Below are 20,039 nucleotides of genomic sequence, written 5' to 3' on the forward strand. Positions count from 1 at the left end.
TCCTGAGAGATGATGCACAGGACAAGCTCCTAGGCCTTACAGAGCACAACGTTTGTTTTCCTAAGGTCCAGCCTTTGTCCTCTCAAGAGAGCAGCAGTTTTTCCTCCTCTATTTTGTCCTGTACCAGCAGCGCTGAACTTCACTAATGTACGCACAAAGCACCTATCCCTCGCCCTGCCTGAGTCCTCTGAAGTAGCCACATCTTTCTCAGAATTGTCTTATCAAGCCCTTTATTTAGGGAAGGTGATTTATAGCCGTGCTTCCAAGCTCATTCCTTTATCAAGCCAAATACTTCTTGGCAGAACTATTTTTCGGCACAGTAGACACATTACTGAGTTCAGCTGCCGCTCAGGTGGAGCCAGGTCCCAGCCCTCAGAGCCAGCGATGCTGTCAGGTGCCGCGGAGATAGAGGCGGCACGCACACCTGTAAGAACAGCAGGCACGCTGCCCGCTGCCTCCCCGCGGGCTGGAGAGCTCTCGCTCTTACGCTTGCCTTTTGAAACTGTCTTCTGTGTGAGTACAAACCTCCATACACAGTCCAGACGGCTGCTGACTCAGCAGAAGCCTATACTCACCCCTTGCCCTGCACCCGAAATGCAGGCTTCAGACCCACTGGCATGATATGTAAATGCTTTTTTAGAGTAAGGGTTTCACATTCTTATTTTGCCATGTGCGCCAGTGAAAAGTCCACCACAAGCATGTCAAATACAAACTGCAAACATTCGTTCCCTTCCTGCTTTCTCCTCCACTTGGTACCATTTCCTGGTTTCTCACAGTTCTCTCAGTTTTTTTGCTGCTCTTCTGTTTCCAAAAATGTCACTGAAAATAAACTGACAGGACAAACAGCTAGGAAATTCCCACTGATGCGGGCAATGTGAAATGACCTGTTCGGCTATCAGCAGCGGAAGGCCCTTGATCTCAGGAAGGAACGGGACTCCCAAGGCATGTTTTTGATGGGTGCTGCTAGGCTTGCTCCAGCTCCATCCCTAAGCAAGGACAGCGCCCAAAACCTGTCCTGACTCCTGCACCATGAGAGGCCTCTGGGACTCGCCTGTGTCCTCTCTTCTCACATGCAGAGCTGGGTCCCAAGGGATCAGCATGTCCCCATGGTGATGTATGAATGCCTATGGGCTCTGCTGGACCAAGTGCAAGGAGCACTTTACATCTGAATATTAAACGACCTTTTCCATTTTCTTGGCTTCAGTCTTAATCACTGAAAAATCACATTCCCGCTTCACGCACAACGGGAACAGTCAAGAGCGTCGCGGGGCCCTCACTCGCTGGCAGACGCCGGGTCCGTCTGCCCGCCAGGCTGCTCAGAGCCTTCTCAAAATCCACTCGACTGCGTCCACAGAGCGCGCTTTGTGACCGTGCAGCCGTTGCAGACTGTTTGTACGACCAGAACACCACCAGAACGGGGCACAGGGACCCACTGCCCACTGTTTACGCAAGGCACTGGAAGCTTCACTCTGGGGATGGGGATGACAAGAAAGGGGAGGGGAGCAGAAATAACTACAAAGGAAGGGAATGTGCCTGCTAAAGCCAGTCGGTACACATTGGCTAAATCACATTTCTTTAATTGCCATAGCTCCAGGGGCTGAGGCGGCAGGCACATGTTTTTATAAGCTGAATCATACATTAAAGAAAATCCCAGGACACTGCTGTAAGAGCAGAGGCATTAGTGGTAGCTGGGATGCTGGCCAAATTCCAGAGAAGGTAACTACACTCTGTTGCCCTGCGCTCTCCCTGCCGCTTCAATGAATGTGGTCAATTGTGTCAGCTCCAAGTGGCTCCGCAGCACCCCTGGGATCAGCCACCGCATCCACAGCATCCCGGGATATCATTGTCACTGACGGAATCTCTCAGGAATTTAACAGGTCCTGAGAATGATGAACATGTCCCTTCTGGTAAACAAGTTTGCAACAACAGCTTTGAGTCAAAAAAGCTGCAGAAAACTTCAAGATTGCGTAAATGTTCTAAGAGGAAAGAACAAAAAGCACACTCCAAACCTCGAGGCAGAAGTCTTATGGCAGACACTGCTCGGGCTGTTTGGAATTGGTTTAACTCACGTCCTTCTGGGGACTTGACCAAACATTGCTAAAGTCACTATATGTGGATGTCGACTACACAGAAGTATTTTGCAGACACAGTCCTCCTGCTGTAAGAGAGCAATGACCATGCAGCGGCGCCCTGCAAGGGCTTGCAATGGGTATTTCACCCTGCCACGGCTAGTGACGGCCAGCAGCAGCCCTTCCTCAAGGCTTCCAAATCCAAGGGAAGCCCACGGTTTGGGTGCTGAAATCTGCAGCAGCGTGTCTCTAACAGCCCAGTCCCGCGCCCAGACAGCAGCCTGGCTCTCCCGCCCCGGCAGAGACCCGTGTGAACGTGACGCTGAACTGCTGCACTTCAGCCCACCCTTGCCAGCCACGCTTTGTCTCTAATCACATCTTGTAGCTTCAGCATCCAACCACTGCTGACGTATCTTTTGTAGTTAAACTGAAGGCACTTAACATGCAATTCAAAACATGGAGCATCAGGACTGGCAGTGTCTCACTGAAGTTCCCCACAAAATGTCTCCCAGCCAGTTAATCTAATAAACTTCCACATATAATGAACATTTTCTCAGCTCTGTCTGCAGTCATTAAACCTGGCATATCGTCCCAGCGCACAAGTGGTAAAATGCCGATGTCAAGACCAAGCTATGAGCTGACTGTGTTCTGCTCCATGTGCCTGTTTTGCAGAGCTGATTATTTTTCCGCTGGTTGAGTTTCCGATGTGAACTAAAGTGATTAATAAATAAAAAGGCTCTTATCCATTGCTGTGCCCACAGTCCCTAAATGGTTTTGCCCTGACACTTGCCAATAAAGTTGTAATAGCTCATAATACATGCTTCATCACCTCAAACCTCACATCACATCCAACTGTTCATTTGAGTAAAAAAGGCAAAACTCGTTGCTTTCCCAAAGCAATGGACTTGGGGAAGGAGAGGACACCTTGGGACTAACAAGCAGTTGTTAACCTAGCGTGATCAGAAAATAAAGGCACGCTGCTCTTTTGTGGCTGCCGTTTGCACCGCATGGTCTCCATGTCAGACCTGTTCCCTTTGAGTCACAGTCGGCTGGTTCCAGTGCCAGCTCGGCGTGCCTGAAGCACGCATTGCCGTGTTTCCATTTCACCCACCATCATCCCCATCACACTGCTGCAACTGGCAGACAAACGCCAGCTTGACGGGTCAGGCAGACCCAAATACAGCCAGATGACCTGCAGGTCTGTTACAACTTCAGATATGGCTTTTCCCCAGCTCAATAAGAAATTAAGACTCTGACGACACTGCAACCCTACTGCTATGGTTTAAAAGCTATTATTTAAAACAATGAGTTTTTCCAAATTAAATATGTTTAGGTGTCTGCTGCCTTTTGAGACACTCTAGTATCTCGTATTGTCACAGTCTCACAAACGCCTCTTATATTCAGAAAGTACAGAGAGGAAACCAATGCACAGCAACATAAAGGCCCAGATCCCCAACTGCATGCAGATAAAATCAGTTAGGCACCAAAATAGTACATGTATACAAAATTCCTTATGGATTTAAAAGTACTATGAGAACAGAACACATTTCTAAAATGCTGGAAAGCACAAACACTGACTTTAACTACCATGTGTCACTATGCATGCCGCCGCCTCAGCCCATTCTGTAAAACTGGCTCTTATAAAACACTCTTGTCTAATAGGAGTCCTTACAGCAGTTCTTTGCACTGTAAAGACACACGCTCCATAATGCGTCTGAGAAACTTCCAGTTCTGGAACCATTTTTCCAGTGATGTAAATATCCCCGCCGTCGTTTGATCACATTCATTTGGGATCTCTCACAACCTGCCCTGCAAACATGGAAGGGGCTCATCTTCAAGCAAACGTCTTTCTCCCTTGGGACAGCAACGAGAAATGCTTCTTGCCAGCCCTGCTTTACCGAAGGAACCACAGAAAGCCCCTCTGAACAAAAACCCTGCGGCTCTTTATGTGGGTGGCAGAAGAACGCACTCATCTGAATGACCTGCTGCATCTATTAGTTTCATTGTGTATGTTGCCTATGTCCTCTCTGAACTGTCAGTTCAGGGCTGAATGTGCTGCTGAAGCCATGTATAAAACTCTGTTCCAAGACAGTGTCCCTTCTACTCTCGCTTTCCTTCTGCTGAACTTCTACCCCTAAAAGCCAGTTTTCTAAGAACAAACACACCAGGGCACCCCACTCTGGTTTTGCTGGTGTCTTTCCTTAAAGAGTGGGACAAAGCAGGAAAATCCGCCACAACTATTGCAAGCAAACTTTCCAAAAGACCCGGTTTGAAAGACAGCTGGGAAACTATTCTCTCCCAAAATTTTGCTGAACCTTACGCCTGAACTTTACGCCTAACATTACCTACCAGAATTCTTGAGTCTGTCCTTTGCGACAGAGCAATATGCCTCCTAGAACGAGTTTTGTACCTTAGAGACACATTATTCACTCCAAGAAATGAAGAATGAAAGAAAAACACAAGCCAGTTTCTCAGCTGAGATCCTGCTGTCGTTCCAGTAGAACCAACACCTCGATTTGTATCGGCTCAAGCACTGGGCTCTGGAAATCATTCCTCTATACATTATACTTGATGAATCTGAATGAGGTGCTTTTCGTGGGAGCGATGGAGGAGGCAAAACTGACCCATGATCTAACAAAGAGGTGATGTGGTTATTCAGAATTATATATACATTGTTTTCCTTCAGAACTCAAAAGGCCGTCATATTTTATTTCTGTAGCAGTAATGAATTCTACTTTATCCACATAATTCCTCTCTCTTTTCTTTTCTGTGTCTGGGAGAGAAGCAGCTCAGATCACAAACCACTGGCTTTTGGTGCCAGAGGCCAGATTTGGGGTATTGGCCAGCTCCCAAGGGCTGTCCTCGGATGGCTCTGCTGCTGTCTTTCTGTTTCTGCAGGCAGGTAAAGATGCTCATCCATCGCACTGAAACAGCCAGGGCCAAAACCTGCTCCCGTTCCATCAGCGTGTAGCAGAGGAAACACCACTGACATCTCGCCCACTCTTCCCAGGTTTACCGCGGGACAATTTCACACGCAGATTTCCAGTCTGCGGGTTCGTCACGCCTGCACAGATGCACTCAGCAGTCCTGCTTCTCTGTGCAACACTTAGAAACAAAGCAAAGCACAAACCAACCAACCCCACAACAGCAGGAAGTTTGTCACGAATTTGAAAATTGTATTTCACCCTCAACAACCTGCTGGAGTCTCTTCTGGCCCCAAAGCAAAGGTGAGACACGGCATGGCGTGAGCGGCCAGCGCAGGCGGAATCCCCGGCCCTCCCGCAGGGCGCCTTGCGCTGCCCCAGGATTTCCGCACCGGCTGCACAAAGAAAGGACCCAGCCTGTCGTCTGGTCTCACTGTTTGTTCCCATCTCCCTTCAGTTCCCACGCAGGTTTTGAAGTATCGATCACCCCATGGAAAAAGCTTAAAACGAACAATGGATTCATGGTTAACAAGTTTCAATAACGCTGCTCACCTCACTTGAGCCCTTGGGTCAGAAAGTGAAGTGCCACTGTACAAGCTCAAGTGGCTGCTGACAATTTCCTTAATATTTCATCTCTTTGTATTTTGCAGTTTGTCTTCTTCTGAGCTAATGTTTGTTTTTCCCGAGAGCAGTTATTGTGGTAAACTGATACCAGACTCGCAGTGTGGGAAAGGTTTCAGTGCACTCATCTCCAGCTCTTCAATACTCAGCCAGGAAGGCAACGTGGACAAAAACGGGGCGATCTAAGAGTTATTTTCTCTTTGAGAGGACACCTTGCTGCTGGTACAGTGATGACCTCCCCAGAACCAGGCAACTACTGAACCCCAGCAGCATTTCTATTTTGACTAAGGAATGGATGGAACAGAGAGGAAATGTGGGTGGTAGGATGGTCTGGAAAAGCGGGAAGGAATGACGTGTGTGAGGGTGAGCCTCCTGATGTCAGAAAACCACGCTGATTTACCGCAGCTCCAACCTGACACGGCCTGTTCAGCCCACCCGAGTGGGGAACCCCTGTGCCTTTGGTACATTAATTTTAGCCAAAGTAGATGAAAAGCTTTCCAGTGAAATCGGAGAAGTTTTGCTTCATGACTTCTCTGTTTTTAGCATTACCCTGATCCCTATTCTCTCTTAATTCCCATTTCCTTGATGGTACTGAGTCTCACCAGTGACTTTCTATAGCTGGAATGACTTGGATTCCAGCATTTTGTTCTAATGGAGGAGACAACGTGTTCCCCTCTCATTCCAGCGTGAGCAGCCCTTGGGCACGTCAGCACCTTCCGGTGTTGACATGGTTTTGGGACACCAAGGTCTCTAAGAATGATTCTTTTCTATTTGCTCATCTTATTCACAATCTTAAGTATGTTCTCCTTCAAACATATAAGTAATGTCAGAGAAAATAATGGGATTTCTAAGCTGAGAACAGACTAGACCCTCTATTTGTGTGTTTGCAGAACTCTACCATCTGAAACTGTGGAAGAAAAACCTTTTCCTTTTACAGTTGCGGAGAGCAGAGGGTTCTTTATGGCTAATACAACTCTCTAAGAATGCTTCCTCTTGTAATCTTGCTGACTAATCTTTCTTCTACAGTTTTAATCTTGCTTTAGGAATAAATGTGCGATATTGTGTTAGACAAGCCAATCAAGTGCCCAGGCTCCAGCTGGGAAGTAATGCGAGTTCCCCTTTGTACAAGCCCTTCTCGGATGGGATTGTTTCCCAAGTGTCAAATTCCACGGATTTTAGCAGCTGAATGGGTACAGAATTTGACATGCTCAGAAACGCGTGCTCATAGAAACTTATTATTGTTGAATAGCTGGCGCATTCTTGGTGCGCTCATGTGCAAAGCACCCTTGGCGAGAGCTGGCCGCCATGGGCTCGGGGCCTCATCAGCGCACACGCACATCCCAGCGAGGCCTGGCCTGCGTTCCCATCACCCTCCTTCCCATCACCCTCCTCCCACCACCCCGCCGCCCGTTCCGTGTTCCACGTGGGGAGGAGCAAGCGTGCGTCCTGCATACCACAGCTGTCCCCAGTTAACCTTAGAGCCGGCCAAGCTGGTTAAACGCCACGACAACTCAGGCAAGGCAAGCCCTGCGGGTTAGGCAGCCCTTGAGAGCGACAACTCATGTGCTGGGACTTACAGCTATCTTGATATTTAACCGAGAACACGGGTGGGCAAAAATATCAAGTCCGGTGACCTCCGAGCTGCCGTTATGTTGAGCACCAGCAGCAGGGCAGCTCCCATTCCCGAGCTGTGCTCCAACATGTAGTCAGACGCCAAACGTGCAGAGCACAGTGCAGCCAGAGACAGAGCCAAGCGGCCAAGGTGTGGGCCACGCAAAGCTGAGAGAACGGTTTCCAGCGCGCTTCCAGCATTCTTCTTCCCAGCTGCTGTTGGTTTTGTTAAGAGCAGTAACACCGCTAAGAACTTACTCTGTCCGATTCCAAAACTGATTTAGTTAACCAGAAAAACAAACCAAACCAAACCAAACAAAGCATCTCCTTGCCAGCTGGAATTTCCACTAGTGCCTCAGAGATGGATGAGAGCACAGAGCACACTACAACCCTGCAGGAAATCTTTCTGACCACGATTAATTCTTCCTTTAGCAGCGCAAGAGAATCTTTGCAGGTCCTCGTGGATCCCTGGAAGAGCTCCACTTTCTGCTCTCCAGGCCATATTTTGCTGTGAAAACCTTCATACATAACAGAAGCATTAAGAGATTCAGAGTAAAATAAGAAAAGCTGTATTACCCTAAAGATTTGGAGAACAGGGGGGAAAAGTTAAGAAAGGCACCCAGAGTTTTCTTTTCAGCCTGTGATGATGTTGTGCTAATGGCCTCTGCAGAGCTGTCCGTCAGCGGCGGGCCCAGGCCAGAGCAGCGCTGACCCCACCAGCTGGGTGACACACCGAACAATGACCAATTCAGCTGCAGTTCACCAGGAGGACCCCCGAGCCTCAGAGCCGCCTGCTGAGCAGCTATGAGACAACTACTCTTTCCCTTTGGCCATCTTATATTTTATTTCCTTCTTAAAAAAAAATCCTTTTATTTTATTAATTTCCTTTTTTTTTTTAATAGGGATTTTGCGAGGACACATGCAGAGTTCGGAAAGGCACAGCCTCTCACCTGTCTCTCTGCCTTTGGCTCCCCGGCCCAGCTCCCACATCACCACCTTACAGAACGGGCACTCACCCATATCTCCAACTACCGCGTTAGGAAATCCCTCGGCAGGATGCGCTTGCCTTGCAGGTTTCTGGGCACTGCTACTGAAGATGGTCAGTGCTATCCCACAGCTGTAGAAAGCCTCGCAACACTGGCACTCAGATTCACTGTCATTGGAGTAATTTGTGTCCTTGAGGTCATTTTGGAATGCCACGTCCACGAGCATGATGGCAGATAATGCTTTAACTGGAAACGGCAGGGTACTGCCACCATTTTCAAACTACCCGAGAGAAAAGCAGACCCACCTGTAGTGCTGAAGACTCAGCAACTAACCAAAGACATCTGACCGAGTATTCTGCTCGGTCTACAGCTGACTGAAAGTACAAGGGCAGATTACACCCCCGTGAACTACAAAAAGGGCTTAAACACTGAGATGACTGGATGCACGAGCCAGACCTCTTAACCAACACCACCACACTGTCATAAGCGTATTATGCAAGCCCTGACTTTTTGTAGTTACTCCTTTCCCCAACTCTCACGTCTCTGTTTCCTGTGCTAACGGCCAGTTCTTTCTCCCTCTCCACAAAACACCGATTTAAGGGAAGAGAACAGCATGCGACTGGTGTGCAGGGATCCCTGTACATCCACCTATGTATTACCTTGCAGTTCTATACTCCAGCATATATTCTGACTCACCTCAAAAGCATGATTTTTTTGCATTCTGGGACTTTATGGGCTTACAAACTATAAGCACCCTCTGCTGATGCACACACACAAATATATATACATATATATAAATACAACCATTTCTCTGCAGGCACTCTGATCTACTACCAAAGCATCTCGTAACAGTCACCTGCAAGCCTTAGCTGCTCTAGAACAAGAAAAAATAAATATTATGATACTGGTGTTGGTGTGCAATTTATCCCAAATAGAGTTTGGCTCATAGGATCACATTTTTTTGGTAGTAAAATATGCCACCAACTGACCTTCTACAACATTCCATCCCCAAAGGCAGAACATCTCAAAGAGCAGCTCTACCATACCCCTCCACCGCAGCCCTGGTGGGTCAGGGATTCAGCACCGACAGAGGGACCAGCGCCACAGACTGAGCCACTTGTGTCATTTCTCGTTGCATTGCAAAGTCTCCCAGCCAAGGAGTGACACAGTCCAACCTGTTAAGCTAATGAGAGCTGGCACGATCACAGCCTGAGCACAATAAAACATACAGAACAATGGATGCTCATGCTGGTTCCCTTCAGCTCCAGCCAGCAGAGGAACCTTTTGTTTAAGCAGCTGATGAGACACACACAAGTCGTAGAGACACAGAGTCACTCAAGCGCACTTACTTTTGTTTCTGCTTACTCCCTTCTGCTAACCCCCAGCTCCAACTGACGTGCAGGGGCTCGCTCTCTGTCAATCTCCATTAAACACCCAGATAAGCCACTGAAAGATCGTGTCATTGGTGGGTAGGGAAACCTCTAAATGCAGTTCGTTATTAACATGTGACGATTGAGTAAATAACAGCCAGTCTTAAGGAAAACACAGATTAAGGTTCTCCCTAGTTATTTTTCTGCATACCACCATTCTTTGCCCAAGCTTCCCAGCCCATACAGTAGCACAGTCTCCGCACAGACTTGCTGCATTTCATCACTGGCCACAGGCAAACAGACTGAAGCACTTCCAGCTCTGTCTGATGTGCGCGGGGTGCTGCCCAAAGGACCGGGCTGCATCTGGGGCTTCATGTAGGTCATGAAGAGAAGTCAAGAGCACGGTTGACTCTCTAGCTTTACTGAAAACACTGTAGCAAAAGAAAGTTATGATGTGCCAGGGAGCAGCGATTTTCAGATATACTCCTTAGTGACCGGTGAGGACAGAGGTGCTGTCTGGGAGGCCAACATCTGTTGCTAAATTAGAGGCAGACTTGGGAAGAAGGACAAGGCCTCCTTTTCTCCAAGTGTAAGAGAAGGAACTGTCAATAAACTGCGAATAAGAAGCCTTCTGGCGAGCGGGACCGGGCGGCGCGTGGCTGCGGTGGCCCCCGAGGCGCGGGAGCCGGAGCCACGCGCAGCGCCAGGACTAGAGCAGGAGCGGGAGCAGGGCCTGGCGCTGGAACACGCGGCTGCTTGGCGTGTTCAGGCAAGGAAAGGCGGGGATGGCTACCTCATCGGTGTCTGCGTCTGTCTTTCTGGGCTGACTGAAAGCAGAACTTGCCCCGATGAAGCTGTGATGGAAACCTAATCCTCTGCAACAACAGACAAGTGCTGAGAAACATCCCTGAGTTCAGCCAAGAGAGAAAGTGAGGACCCGTTCAAAGGGCATTTCTTTCTACACAAGCCTCTTGTGCCTTTCTGCTCCCCCAGCTCCTGCCCCGCTTGGTCATTCCAGCAGCAGTTTGCACGGGCTGTTTGCGGAGACACAACAGCAGCAGCGGTCTGCTTGGAAAGCCAGCAGAAACCTCTTAGCTTGAAACCAGCAATGTGCAGAATCCCAAAAGAACAAAAATGTTTGAACTTGCCTCCCCAAAAGTGTTGTACTCATTGACTTGCAAGCAGGGGGAACAGCGGCAGTAATTTAACCTAGGGAAGAGTGCCAACAACTTATTTAATTGCAGAGCTTGTGCCAACACCACCACAATACAACTATTAATACAAGTCTGCGGTACAAGACTAATTCCACTAACCTTCTGCTGCTGCCCTACAGTCAGGTCAGCGGCTGCGTCCCTTCTGCGCGGCCACTGTTCACAAACACTGGCAAATGTTTCCAGCAAACACAAAATGAAGCCGGGCAGGGGAGCAGCGTGGGATCGCTGATTGCATGAAGATTCCCCCCACAACTCTCCCTCTTTCTGTCCAAATGTTTCGCATTGCTTTCTCCATCTCAAGGCTCTCTCTTGAAACTGGAAATGCCTCTTGCCGTGTGGCTCCTGGAAAACAGCCAGACCTTTGGTCTGAATTCCACCAGCTCATTCCCCAGTTTCTATGAGACTGCAGTTGAGAAGCGTGCATCTCTCAGCCCGGTGGCAAGGCCGGTCATCAATCAATGCATAAAAACATGAGGTCTGACACCAGGCACCAAGCTACCTTTCTAAAAGAATCGTTCATTTAAATAACGCATATTTTTACAGAAAAATAAAAATATACCAATAACGGATCCAGAACTCCTGCACGTTTTCAAAGATGCAATTACTCTGGTGATTATGTACACATCTTCAAATCCAACCTTCAGCAACACAACAACTCCAAGCAACATATTATATTATTACATGAGATAGTAAAGCCACCCGTGTGTTTGCAGACTCGGTCTTGCTTCACTCTTCAACCGCCACCATATTTGGGTTTGGTTTGGCTTTTGCCTTTTTATATTTACACCTTGTGACTGTATCACAACTGTAAATTCTGAATGCCCAGAAACAGATTGTTTTTGTCACACTCACAAACAGAACAAAGGGGTTAGAGTTTAACTGGGACCTGCTGGCACGATCAGGATAGAAAACATAAATACTGAATACAAGATGAACAGAAAACCGAGAAAAATACTTCTGTATGGCTGTAGTTAACACCCTTATCAGGAAGTCAGTAGTCCTCTATAGGTGTTAGGAAATGCTTTGCAACATGACATGGACTATATGCTCTTTCAATTCTTTGGCAACAAACACCTCTTTCCATAACACGTGTCTCTTCGGGGTCCCAGAAACCCTTCTGGCCTCCTGCTGTCCTATTAAACTGTTCCCACTTGGCATGTTTTGAAAGGGAACTGTTTGCCAATTCTTTGGCAAATATTTCTGTAATACTTTTATCTGCATTTTGATGTGAATTAACATTTTACATGTATGCATGCCTTCAAAAGGAAAGAAGTACTGAAAACTCTTCTAAGTAATGGCAAATGTGAAGATTTGGCATATTTTCAAAAATTTGCCTTTAATAAAGAGGTGGAACACCTCTGAAGTGCTAATAAAATCTGACCCTGCTGCCAATACAAACCAATTCCCCAAAGACTTTAGCATCGCACACTGTTCATCTCTATGTCAAGTGATGTTCAGAGAACGGCCCACTACCGATAATGGCTATTGAAAAGCACTCTCTCTTCTACCTCTGTCGGCTGCTCCTTGAACCATTTTAACTGCCGACACGGACAGAGCAGAACTGGTTCCAGCATCGCTGCAGGATGCGGGCCTGCGTCCCAAGAGGACACGGAGCTGGGACGCCGGTGAGCCAGGCGCGTCGCTCAGCCGCGCGCCGGGAAACCGCGGCCCGGGAAGGGCTTCCAGCCCGCGGGCCAGCTGGAGCGGTCTGCGGGAACCGCAAAACACTGCGCCTGCCTGAAAAACGGCACCAACTCGGCACAAGGCGTTTCCAGAGGGGAAAGTTAATATATGGCAGGAATGCACATAAATCCTGTTATTTCTTAATGGGATTTGGGAGCTTATTTCTCACCCCGTGCTTTGAAATGTATCCCACAGTCTATTCTGCTAAAGAATTTAAGCACAGTGATTTTCTTATCAGCAGGAATCATTCTTCGCTATGGTTTTAGGCGTTTTTTGCGGGATTTTTTAATGCAAGTGTGAAAAATTAATATTATGCTTGAATACCAGTTAGGATGTTAACAAGCTGTGTCCTGGATAAGCTGCTCCTGGTGTCTTTTTCCTGATTCCAATGGACCAAGAAACCTGGAATCATTTATTGGTTTGTTTGGGTTTGGTTGTTTCTGTCTGGGTGGGTTTTTGAAGTTCACAGCAAAGAAACAAGAGCAGTGGCGATGCATTTAGGCAGCGTCTGGCTGCAAGTGGGAAAACAAAACTCCGTTTCCAGCTCAGACATGGACAAACGTACACAAGCCCTCTCTTAATTAAAACAAACTTAAAACATCTAGGAAGACGTTTTTTCAGCTGGAGAGCCAAGTGTGATACAGAGATGCAGACAGCACTTCCACTGGGGGAAAACGTGTTGTGGCATTGACCGACTCCTGAGCTGCAGCTCTCGGAAGAGCCAGGGCTCTGGCCATTCCCCTGCAGCACGCTCCCAGATCCCTTCAGAAATGGGCTGCGGTAGGCGAGCCACAGCTGAGGGGTTCACGATACCTACAAAGAAGGCGGGAACCCCTTTGGGTGAGACAGAAACACACATAAGGCAGCCTATGTGAGATGAGATTATAAGGAAAAGAAGAAACATAGTTAGCACACTTAACATCTACACTTTGGAATTCTGCTCGTCTGACACGCGGCCATGACCAGTATCCTGCTCCAGCCAAGGGAGGTCTTCGGGAACCCTTGCTCCACCGCTGGTGTGCGATAGCCGGGGACACCCAAGGGTCCGATTTCCTCATCTCCAGTGGATCAGGCAGGCTCGGTTCTGTTCAGCACCCACACCGGCAGATGTTCATCATAATTCATCATGCAGACCACGCTGCTGACTTCGCTGAAGGAAATCTGAGATGTGAGCTTGACGTGGCTGGGCACTGGGCAGCTGGAGGTTGCCAAACTCTTCCTGCCGACGAGCTAGTCCTGGTGCTGGATTGCATTCTTCCATCATGCACTGGAGATTCCTTGTTTCAAGCACAAAGGCGGGTTTGGGGCAGACAGAAAAGGAAAGCCCCTCTAGGCAGGGTGAGAATCGCATCCTGAAGACTCCAGAATGACAGCTGAACACCCAGCTCTTTCTGTTGTTCGTGCTCAAACGCTCCAAGTCTACCCTTTCGGCTCTCAAGCGAGGGAGAGATTTGCCTCCTGGGCTGAGGGACAGCAACACACTGGAGGGTTTTCTCCCACTGCTCTCGAATGTGCTCTGCAGCCACGAGATGGTGATCCACTCAGGGCTCTGGAAATGCGCAAACAAGTGACAAAGATTTTGTGCTTCAGCCATCTATTTGCCAAGGCCTCTGGCCATTTTTTCTCTGACTCTCAACGTTGGCAAGCCAATTACAGTTGGGCTCATTTTCACCTTCCAAGTTCCCTCCCAAATTCTGACCAGTTTATGCACAATAAGTTCATGGTGGACTCATGCTCCACAGTTCTGAGCTTCATCAAACGATCCTGAAGGCAAACACTGACGAAATTTGAGATGAGATTAGCTCAGCTCCAGTTCTATTATCGATGATGCTTGTTCTTCTTACGCCTTGGGCTCCCAAGAAGCGTGGGAAAGGTTGAATGCAGTGGAGCCCTTCACAAGCAATCCTCTATTCTGCACAAACACCGATTTACAGAGCGCATTCTCTGCTTCTCATTCTAGGATCAGTATAAATCTCAGCTCTGGTTATATACCTGCTACAGCCAAGCAAACAGGGATACATGGCTTATTTCTGTCTAATCTCTTTCATGTAAGCTAAAGCCAGGGCAAGATTTATGAAAGCTCCATTTATTGACCCTAAGGATTACATGTTTTTAATCACACAGGAGTCCTCTCTGTCCAAGAACCTGAGAAGAAAATACTTCCTCTGTGACACCTTTTTGTGACTTTGAAGGACATTACACCGCATATAGTCCTCTTTAACTCATGTGGTTGCACGGCAGTAGAGGAGACCTGATCTTTCACAGCAGCTATCTCTGGATTTGGATCAAAACTTAGCAGCTTGGGTTCATTTCTGGTAAGAAGGTAACTCTAAGGCATGACCAGTCAGCTGGAGACAGACACCTGTCAGTAACCCCCCTCCTCTCCTTAGCACAGAGACACGACTTTTGTCAAGGGTAATTTCCTTCCACATGCACGTTCACAAAGTCACACCACTGAGCCACCTGTGCACCCTGGGATTCATCCATGCTGATCTCTGTTAACAAGGACACCCAAGGTATGCGATGGGCTCATCGCGGTGCACCACAGCCCAACCGGTACTACCCCTCCAGACAGCCCGCTGCAGTTGGCAAAGCTCCCGGTGACTTTGCTGGTGCAGCAGCAATGCTCAGCAAGCCACTGCTCGCGTCACTCAGTCGTTTTGTCTGCAGTTGCCAATTCAGGGCCGTGGAAGTGAACAGAAGTCTTTTTGTGCTCAAGAACGATCGGCAGCCTAACGGAGGGGGCTGACAATAGGAGCCTTTTCATCAAGCAGCTCCCTAGACTTAAGAAAAGGTAGACGATCCTGTTGCTTGTGCTGGCATCAGCAGTCTTTCATGAGGCACTTGTGAGCCCTCAGAAACAAGGAAGAGTGGTGAGGAATTGCCCCTCTGCTTTCTGAAACAACCACAGGATCAGTTCCCTTCTCCTTCTCTGAGAGCCAAGGGCTGCATCATCCAGATTCCCTGTGTGCTTAAAGTGCCTGTGTGCTTGACTGTGTGCCACAGTCAAGCAACAGGACTCAGATCCGCAGGCAAACCATTTTGCACAATGAACCCCTCAGCTCATCAGCGGACAGAGCGCACCCTTCGCCAGTGCCCAACCCGAAACAAGTGCTGGGGGGCAAGGAGCGGGAGAAATCATTTGTGCCAACCAGCTGATTTGGCCCTTGATCTTTTTCTGCAAGGTGGACTGGAGGCTGGTCAGTGCAGATCCGTAATTCTTTTGCTCTCGGCAGCACCTTTTCTCCTGCCTCTGGACAGAGACCAAATACAAAGCAATTCCAGTTTGGCTTAGTCCTGGACGAACTACCGCGCGCTTACTGTTCACTGCCTGCTTTCCCTGGAGAACACAGAAGTGAAAGAACAATGAACACACCAACTCTCCACGCCCAGTAAGCTGATACACTTAAACAGTAAGAGCAGTACTCGGGCAATTCTTGTATACCATTCTTCTATTCGTACACAAGAGAACACACATTTCTGACAACCTGCCACACATATATGTATAACACCCATGTCTATGGCCCTAAAAGTGTATCCAGTACAGTGATGCTCTGCAAGAAGGACTGAGCATAACAAGCTGTTTACGGTTTTGAAACAGATCCTTTCATCAGCCCACTCACAGCATACTGGAAGATAACTAGTGAAAAGGGCTATGTTTTTCAAACATGAACCACACAGAGGCCCCAAGCTATCTATCCTTCAGCAGTGAGGACAAAAAAATTGAGTCCATATCTAGCCAAAAAACAAGTGTGAAAACTCTGAGACAAAAAAACAATTACAAAAATCAGAAAACAAGTCACCATGCCTCTGGCTCAGGTTCGTGTCCTCATGCCCAGGCCACTAACTTCAGTGATTCTGCCAACTTCAGACAAGCAGCTCTCATGTGAGCATTGCAACCCTACAGAAAGATCAACAGTTTCTAAATTGCCATCTGTCACACACGGGGATATGGGGAATGGATGCAAAGCAGCTCTGCCTGTCAGGGCATAAGATAATTCAATTTTTGTTTATGGGGACTCTGGGCATTCGAATGGGGAGAGAACTGGCTCCTCGTACCGATTTATGGGAGAGCACTGACTCCGAGTGCCTTGATCAGAGGCAGAGACAGGGAGAAGTGTCTGGGGGCAGCTGGGATCCAGATCCACGGTTTGAGATGTTCACTGGTAACCAGTGACATTCTGCTGCTCATCAGGTGCTGATTTTTGGACGTTGCCTTGAGGTACTGTGGAAAAAGAATGTGCAATTCACTAGTTTTTGCCCATTCTTCCTTTCCTTTTCTTCTGGTACAGCAATAATTCACGCTGGAAAAATTCCACAAAGCCTATTTATGATACTCCCCACAAGCTTGTGTTCAGGTGGTAGACCAGAACACCACACAGCATCCTGAAGCGCACACCACAGAACACCACACACCATCCACAAAAGTGGAAATGTCACGACCAAAGTGGAAATGTCACCACAAGGGTGGAAACGTCACCAGGAGGGTGGAACAGGCGGCTCCAGAAGCCAAGGGGAAGCTCCTTACCTTCCCAGGCTTACTAAGTGCTGCTCTAGGACAGTCAACACCCTGCCTCTTCATTTTGGAAACAGACTGCCAGGATTGCCACATTTCTTTTCATTCAAAATCAGTATGCTCTAATATCCCATATAGCCACAATCATAACATATTATGATTCTACAGCCTTCTTGTGACAAGTTGTATATAGTCAGTCCAGAAACGAGATAGAACGAGTAAGCTCGAAGGAATCGAAGCAGTTTCCTATGTGGAGAGAGAAAACCATGGGTGGGATGTATTAAATTTGTTTATGGTCTGCCCTCACCTTCAGCAAAACACATCATGAAGAGACTCGTGTTGATTTAGCTCTTAGGAAACTGCTTCAGTACAAGTTTATCTTTCCACCAAGTAAAAAGAGACCAGTATTAGCATAAAAAGGTCATCTGTTTTAACTAGCTAAATTCACATTAGCTGCACAACCGACATTTCTGACAAGTTGATTTAGACTTGGTCCCGTGATGTGCTGAGCTCCGTGGCCGACTCAGCAAAGCGCGTACTGGTGTGTTTAACTGTGTGCCTGTCTGCCACTGCACCGCGGGCCAGAGAAACGGCCTGTCCTGGTGCACCGCAGCACTGCCAGGGCTCCGCGCTGCAAAGGGGATTCTGCTCAGAGACGGTGCACAACTCTTAACACCCTGGTAACCGGACCGCCAACACGACACCTTCTGCCAGCGCAGAGTAAGTCTGCTTTCTGCAACTCACACTCCCAACAGCTGTTGCCATTGCTTATGGGTAATTTCTTGGCATGTTATTGGTGGAAAAATATGTCTTTCCGAAGAACGGCACAGGGCTGTGAGAATCAGTATTTGTGCATCTGGGCCTTTCATAAATCCGCTCATCCTGGTTTTTAAATTCTATCACAGTCTTTAGTCTGAAACTGAGACAAGCCAATACTTGTGGGTCTCAAATTAGCACCAGTTCATGATGTCTAGAAAGAACTATCACATTCAAACACATCTGCTATCTGTCTAGGGTTCTAGAACAATACAGCAATGTTACTTTGATTGCTTTACGTCATGTTGTAACCAACTTAAATATTTGCTGAAATCTACATGTTTATTTACACTAAGGCTGTTTAACACCACTCTGTCAATGCAAACAGACAGTTAAGTGGTCATAAACGTATTTGCTGAAACAAAACAGAAATAAAACTCCTACCTTAATTCTGAATAATTGGCAATGAAAAACTGACACACTTCTTCTGATACTTACAGCTACATGTTATTGGATCATTCCCAGTGCGTACCTGCAGGAGCAGTGTGAGCTTCATCGGTCCCTCCCAGCCCAACCACTCCATGGTTCTGCGAGGACTCCTGGGGGAGCACGGGAGGATTTAACCTCTCACACGACTCAATCTATCACTTCCACAGTTCCTCATTACTTCCCAGTATACTCGGAAGAAGAATACTGAACTAGCTACATGACTAACACACAATTTCTCCTGAAGAACGTACAGTGCGTTCAAACACAAGAGGAAAGTAGATAATTTCTCAGCTGAAGCTGGGAACCAGGAAACAGCTCAAGGTGCTGCGTGAATTCAGAAAGCACAGCTTTCATGTGCAAGCTGCTCTCCAGCATGAGCGAAACGAGCAAATGCTAACACTGATAGACAGACCAAGCAGTCGCTACCAGTGAAAACAAACCCAAGCCCATGTTTGCAGCGCTGTTTCCCAGCGGCAGGCACAAGTCACCCCGCTCCCAGTGCCACTGTGCACACTCCAGGCGTGGTCGACATTATGGGGCCCGGTTGCTGTGGAAACCAAACCCCACAGATGAATGAATGTTCGCAGCCAGAGCTGTCCCTCTTCCTCTCGGCCTCCCCGCCACCAATTAAAATAAAAAAGAAAAGAGGAAGGTGATGCTCTTTGTATCACAGAAGAATGCCCGAGCAGAAAGAAACACTCTTTTCCTCACAAATGTAGAACACTACCAATAAAAGTGAACAACCTGGCTGAAGTGTTAGTCCCTCATGTTTATAGAGCGAAAACACCTAACACCATTCCAGTGAGCCCAGTTCTGCTTTATGTGGCTATGCTAAACCATCTCCAAGAACGTCCTGCAGGAAAGACGATTATGTGAAATTTCTATAATCCCTTCATGATAAAACTACCTCTATGGAAGTCTCTGCTTTTTACTTTCAGCATGTCGATGCGTTAATTACAAATCACTTATTTCAGTTCAACTTTTCAAGTGACTGACAGTCTTCATGTGACTGTTTGCACAGTGAGCTGCAGGATGTGAGTAACACTGGTTTTGATTATCAGCATTTTCTCTTAGCTGACATTGGTCTGACCCTTTGAACGCCCCACATACATCCCAGTTTTCATGAGGCTGTAGAATCAGACATAAGTACACCTATGCACCTAACAGCTTGCTATAGAAACGCATACTGTTAATAAGCAGAACTGATCAGACAGATGACACCGAAGAGAAATATGGTTAAGAGCCACACAGGTAAAATTTCAGAATCACCTAAATCCTATATTCAAAAAAGGTTTAGGGCCACAGGCCAAACATATTTTAGATATTAATAGATTCAATTTGACGCCTTTCAACATGTGTTGTCTTCAATATGTGAACCTTCAGGTACCTGGGTACTCCAAACAGCCCAGTTCTGATCAGAACGAGGAACTCCTTCTCCCATTTTTTTCCCCTCCAAACATCTTGGTGAGTTACACTACTAGCTGCCTGTTGACACTTCTCAATCATGAATTACTAAAATAAAAATCTTGATAATGTACCATACTTAATATTTAATAAGTAGAGGACACACAGGGTGAGAAAACTGCTAACACAGCATAACGTACGGTAAAGTATTCATTATTCTTCTGGTTCCCCACACACACTTCTAATCAGCCAACGTCACTTCACGTGACTTAAAGCACTTACTTTCTTTCTCTTCAGAAGAGGTGGCAATGGATTACTGAACACGCTCAGATACGTTATGACTTCATGACACCAGATCACCTCCTGAGAGTCCCTTACTGCCCCCATTCACAGCAG

General features: G+C 47.4%; 1 protein-coding gene across 4 annotated transcripts in view; it reads right to left on the minus strand.

Moving 5' to 3' along the window:
• SHROOM3 (shroom family member 3) overlaps nt 1-20,039 on the minus strand; it is a 128,595-nt gene that overhangs the window by 102,870 nt on the left and 5,686 nt on the right. The window lies entirely within an intron of this gene.

This window comes from Columba livia, chromosome 4 (genome assembly GCF_036013475.1).
Source record: "Columba livia isolate bColLiv1 breed racing homer chromosome 4, bColLiv1.pat.W.v2, whole genome shotgun sequence".
NCBI lineage: Eukaryota > Metazoa > Chordata > Aves > Columbiformes > Columbidae > Columba > Columba livia.